Consider the following 5,891-nt stretch of genomic DNA (forward strand, 5'->3'; position numbering starts at 1 on the left):
CATTTTATTTGACCTGGGGAACTTCCTGTATCTCCCAGAACCTTCATGGATGACAGAGCCAGTTTACTCTTAGCAAAGCCTTTTCTTCTCAGGGATGGCCAGTGTTTCCTGAGGGGAGCTGCGTGTTTACTGGGCTCCTGAAGAATGGAGGTAGCAGGAGAGAAGGCCCCTCCTCCCAGCCCCCACCCCTTACAGGCACCTGTAGCAAGAAAAACGTGTGGCGAATGTTTGCAACAGCTGAGGTTATGATGACTTGTGGGCTTTCAAAAGTGATAGGACACAGCAAGTTCACTATTTTCTTGGTTAAAAAGTTTTATTCTCTCTTTATGAGAAACGTCTCTCCCCAGCTTTACCCTCCAGGACAGGGATTGGCAAATTTCTCCCCAAAAGGGCCAAATTGTAAATATTTTAGGTTTTTGTTCCAACTCTGCCATACACATATCTCAAAAACAGTCAATGGGTAGATGAATCATTGAGGCTCTGCTCTAATAAAACTTTATTTATAAAAACAGACAGAGCTCTGGCTTTGGGCCGTGGGTTGTAGTTTCCCAACCAGCTTTAGAAGATTGGAGTCAGAGCCTTTTTTTTATGAAAGATTAAAATTTTAGTCGCTGATTTCTGAAGATTGCTTCTTGCCTCCAGATATGTAAGTAATATAAGCAGCAAAGTACAGTCTAATTTCCATGATTTTAAAGCTATTAAAACAAAAAAGACTCAGTTCATTGTAACTTTAAAATGAAGGAACACTCTCTACTGTAAGAAACTGTTAAAAAATTAAAATGATGCATAATTTCCAAATTCTGCTTCTATGCAGTGGCCCTCTTGCCTGTGAACTTTTCAAGTAGAATAGCTATTATTTCCCACTGATGAACCACAAATGGGCTGAAGATATTTGCATACCTTTTTAAACACAATATATACCAGTACTCTAACCTCTGATTCTTCTTACCAAATTCCATTTAATTTGTCATTAATTAGTAAATTGTTATGTGAAATGCTGCAAAGCATCTTGGGTGAAATAGCCAGCATGATGATTATTCTTTTGGAAGCTATCTGAAATTGTTACTACTGAGAAATTTCCATGAAAATAGAAGGGTCTTTGGAGCTGTTCTTTTAAAATAAGAATAAAATGAGCCAAATGGGGAGAACAAATAAAGGCAATAATAAATCAAGGACAAAAGACAGGAAACTAGTCCCCAAAAAGTATCTAGGAAGAAACTATATTAGCTGGTGGGTTTTTTGTGTGTGTGCGTGCAAAGAATAGGTGCTTCATCAACTTTCCTTTGAAGATGGACTAAAAACAAAACTAACTTAAAGCAAGTCCTAGAGTACACCTTCAGAAGTCCAGTTAGTATTTGCTTTAAGAATCTTCCAATCTCAGAAAGCCTTTATGAAAGGAAGCAAGGGTGGGGGCGATCTTGGCCGATTGTAGGCAAGTGCCTTCCTTCCTTTCTGTTGCTCTCAGCATATGGATTTGCATTTATGTTGTCAATTTAGACTCATTGCTTTGAACCAGTATCATTGTCTCTCTCTCCTCCCTACTTTTGTTTCCTTTCTTGATTTCCTTCTTCTCTCCCCTTCTTTTCTTTCTTTCACTTAAAGCCAAGCCAAATGCACCTTCCCGATAGATGGGATTTTGCCCCCACGTTGTTTCCAGTGCTTAATTCCTCCTTACTTCCACCTCCGGAACCAAGTCCAAAAGAAAGGCGAGTCTCTTTGACCCGCTGCCCTCCCTTTCCTGCCTTCTCTTCTCCAGGGTTTCAATGCTTGATTGAACGGTGTGTTAGGTTCACTGAACTTGGTCTTGGCTTCAGTTCCAAACAGAGACAAAGTCCGCTTCCAGGCCGATTTCCATATGAAAGCAACTGAGATCTCTCCCCATTTTGGAATTCCAGGCAGCACCCTGGGCTCCGACTTCTCAAAATTACACAGCCCAACTTTCCCAACCCCCACATCCCAGCCTGCTGCAACCTCCTCCACTCTGCTTCTTGGCCACTCGATTTCCAGTCCTACCAGAACAGGACCATGGCCACAAGAGAGCTGCGGTGAACTCAGCCCAAGAGCAACCGCTTCCTGTTTCTCCGAGGCCTGTGATGTAAGAGAGAAATTTGTTTTCGAGGGCTCGAGACGGGCAGCGGGAGGTGGGAGGTCCCATCTAGGATGGAGAGAGTGGACCAGTCAATGTTCCTTAGGGCTGCATTTCAGAAAACCCCATTGCCAACTATTGAGGAACAGACATAGCCCCGTTAAGGAACTAACCCAGCTCTCCGTGAGCTGCCTCCAAAATGTCTGCTTTACATCCAAGATGGATTTTGCCGTACTGGAAAATGATAACAATAACGACGATGTTGCTCCATTCCATTCCATTTCTGTGTAAGCAAATGTGAGTTGTTTGGATCCTAAAAGATGCTGTTAGCAAAAGTAATATCCCCTGGAAGGCTGGAAGGAACCTAGCAACCCCATCTCTATTCCTAACTGCAGAGATGCGTATGGGTTAACAGGAAAATCACCCTCCATCTCATTCACCTATCAACAAAGCAATTTCAGAAATTGCTGGCATTCAAATGGGACCTTAATTATTTCCTGGTCTGTGTTCATGTCGATGACTTGATGTTTTTGCTCAAGGGACTTTCCAATATTCCTACCTGGTCACATCTCAGTTATGTACTTTTCTATTCCTTCTTCCTTTTGTTGGGAGGTGGGGAAGGCAGTGATGTATAAACTTCCAGTGGCACAAACACTGTCATTGTTTTCAATATGCCTTCTCAAAATGTCACTCCTGTAGTGGGGTGCTGTTGTCTGGAAGACTAGAAATATGGCTATGATTTAGACACCACAGAGCTGACATGGAATCTCTGCCATGGGTGTGAGCATAAAGAGGTGCACCTGTGTGTGTGTACACAGTTCCTGTACAGGTGGTACATTTCCAGTTGGCGTGTGCGTAAAGTACCAGAGATGTTTGGGCGAGTGTGTGAGATGCACAGGGATTTGCACATGTATACATATATATATACGTATATATATGTGTGTATATATATATATATATATACATACATCATGCATTTGTCTAAGTGGGAACGTCAGGAAGTGTGTGAATGTGCAAATCAGTAAGCAGAGTCCTGCCAGCAGGAACCCTGGCTTGGTCCTTGCAAACCTCTTTGTTAGAGTTGCATTCCCAGTGGGCACCAAGCCTCAGCCAGTGCCTGGAGATGCTGTGTTGTGCTCTCCTGAAAGGAGAAATGACTGAAACGCAGGATGTCTGTTGCTGCAAGCTCAAACTAAGTTGTGCCGGTCAGGTCCCCGAGAAACAGCCTGGCCATCACTGCCGACACAGCCCTAAGCAGAAACACATGTGCACGCCTCTGCCTCAGAATCCAGTGGCCTTAAGGAAATGGATCTCTGTGGAAGACTGAAGGAAGAAAAACTGAATCAGCTGCACACCGCTTGCCGTGAAGGTGCCTGGTGTCATTTGTTATGTTGGCTGGGTACCTTCTCTATGCATTATAATAAAATAATCTCCTCTCGTTTTATCTGCAGACACGTTATTGTCCTGCATCTGGCCTGGGTAATGAATTCATACACAGATGGGTGACAACAAGGAAGAAGAGTTTAAGTATTTCGACAGTGTTAATATTGATCACAGAATAGATTAAGAGACAGCCGGGAGGAATTTCTTCACGGGATCAAATTCTTCCTCTTCCCCCAGCACCCCGGAGACAGCCAGCAGCCATAGACACCAGCATTTATCAATGCAACAATTTCGACTCTCGAGCAGAAAGCCTCCCATCTCAGAGATTTTGCATCCAACAAATCACTGCATTTTGTCCTTAAATTCAACATTTTGGCAGGATTGTTGGACTGTGGGATAAGGAGATGAAGAATTTTCAAGCCAGGATTTCCCACCCCCAGCTGCTGCACACTGAACTGCGTTGTCCACGGAGAGGTGGTGATGATTAATCACGTCCAGTTCCCGGGGACCCACTCTGCCCATCCCCCTCCCTTCCCATTCACTCCCCCTCTCCTAGGCTTCTATGACAGTGAGAATGATTTACTGACTAGTTGAGGATAACAGATTTCAGGTCTTAGGTCCAATCTGCTTTAGTGTCTTTTAAATAAACAGACCTGGCCTTGCCTTGGGCACTCACACCATTGCCTTTTCCGAGGCCTTTATCCAGAATGGTTTGTCTCAGTTCCCAGACCTTTTTTACTTCGCTTGGTCCCCGATCCTACAGCCGTAATGCTGTGACCTAGTTCATGGACTTGCTTCCTTCACTCTGACCTCTGACTTCCCTTCTCAGCCACCACTCTCCCGTGTCCTGTTGGACATTTTGTTTGGAGGCTCAGGGGAAATGCCCTGCTGGGTTCTCATTGGTTGCAGGGCTGGAACCCCAACTCCCAGCCAGCTTTGGCTGTGCTCTGAGAATTGCTAACAAACAAGGAGGAAGAGGGCTGTGGTTTGCTGAGGATCTACGGCATGCCAAGTGCTGTGCCAAGGAGCTTTATATATGTTACCTGATCCTCACAGCAGTTAAGCAGCACGGCCCCCAATGAGCCTTTGCAGCAGCTGAAGCTAACAGAGTTGAAAGAACTTGCCCAAGGTCACTCAGCACAGGTGGTGGAGGGACTAACCAGGGTAAAAGCACACATCTACCTGCTTTCTGTTGTCTGGCTTTGCCCTATAATCTTAATCTCAATCATAGCAGCATCTCCTAAGCCTTTACATCTGTTAAACTTTGTGCCAAATCAATTGTGTAGAGGGAGTGCCAAACATACATGAAAAATTGGAATTAAAAGATGAATGCATTTTGGTGCAAAATTTTTAGTCTATGCCTAGGTTTTTCATAATATACATTTTTCAAAAACGTTTTAAAAAAGAGATTTCTTTATTTGAACAGCAGAGTGAGAGACAGAGAGAGAGAGAGAGAGAGAGAGAGAGATCTTCAGTCTCCTGGTTCATTTTCCAAATGGTGGCAACAGCCAGGAGTTGGCTAGGCTGAAGCCAAGAGCCTGGGACTCTACCTTGGTCTCCTACATGGTGGCAGGGGCATCTTCCGCTGCCTTTCCCAAGCACATTTGATTTGCAGGGATCTGAGCTTGAGCTGGGTCTTGGATCAGCACCCAGATATGAAATTGCCAGCATTGCAAGCAGAGGTTTAATGTGCTGCACCACAATGCCTGCCCTCCATGGACTTCAGGAAAATTCTTCTAGGCAAGGATTTCAAAAATTTTTTGTGCCCACAGAAACTTTTCTTTTAGTCCTATTTTCCACAAACTTATTTTGAAGCACTCTTGTATTATTTTCTTACACTTCAAAACACTGAGATTAATTCACCTACCAAAAAAATCTACCCTTTAAAAAAAATTCAGTGTTTTTTTAAAAAATGCATCCACATGGTTCTGCAACCATTGCCATTACATTCCAGAATATTTCCTTTGTCCTCCTAGAAAGCTACATTATCCATCACCAGTCACTCACAACTTCCTTCTCCCAAAAGTCCCTGACAACCTCTTGTCCTCTTGCTGTCTCTATGGTTTGCTTATTCTGAACATTTCCTACAAATGGAATCAAACAACGTGTGTCCTGTTGTATCTGGCTTCTTTCAGTTAGCATGGTGTTCTCAAGGTTCATCCATGCAGTAGCATGTCTCGGTATTTCATTCTAAACTGATTCACAGACAGATTAAAGGAACTTTAGGTCATGTCCTAGGAAAGGTCCCCAAATACAATCTCTTTGCATTTGTTTTTCAATTTAAGTTGCTTACTGGCCATCCTATATAGGACAGGACCTTTCACCAAAGGATGAAAGATCTCTCTCTCTCTCTCTCTCTCTCTCTCTCTCTCTCTTTCTCTCTGACACACTGTCTCTCAAATACATAAAAATGAATAAATGA

At 43.5% G+C, this 5,891-nt stretch overlaps 1 long non-coding RNA gene across 1 annotated transcript; it reads left to right on the forward strand.

The window, feature by feature from the left end:
- Positions 1 to 1,769: 1,769 nt before the first annotated feature.
- On the forward strand, positions 1,770 to 5,617 carry LOC108176830 (uncharacterized). Its single transcript, XR_001793558.3, has 3 exons — positions 1,770 to 2,095; positions 3,297 to 3,455; positions 3,538 to 5,617. It is a non-coding gene; the product is annotated as an uncharacterized lncRNA (long non-coding RNA).
- The last annotated feature ends 274 nt before the right edge of the window (positions 5,618 to 5,891 follow it).

This window comes from Oryctolagus cuniculus, chromosome 3 (genome assembly GCF_964237555.1).
Source record: "Oryctolagus cuniculus chromosome 3, mOryCun1.1, whole genome shotgun sequence".
Classification (NCBI taxonomy): domain Eukaryota; kingdom Metazoa; phylum Chordata; class Mammalia; order Lagomorpha; family Leporidae; genus Oryctolagus; species Oryctolagus cuniculus.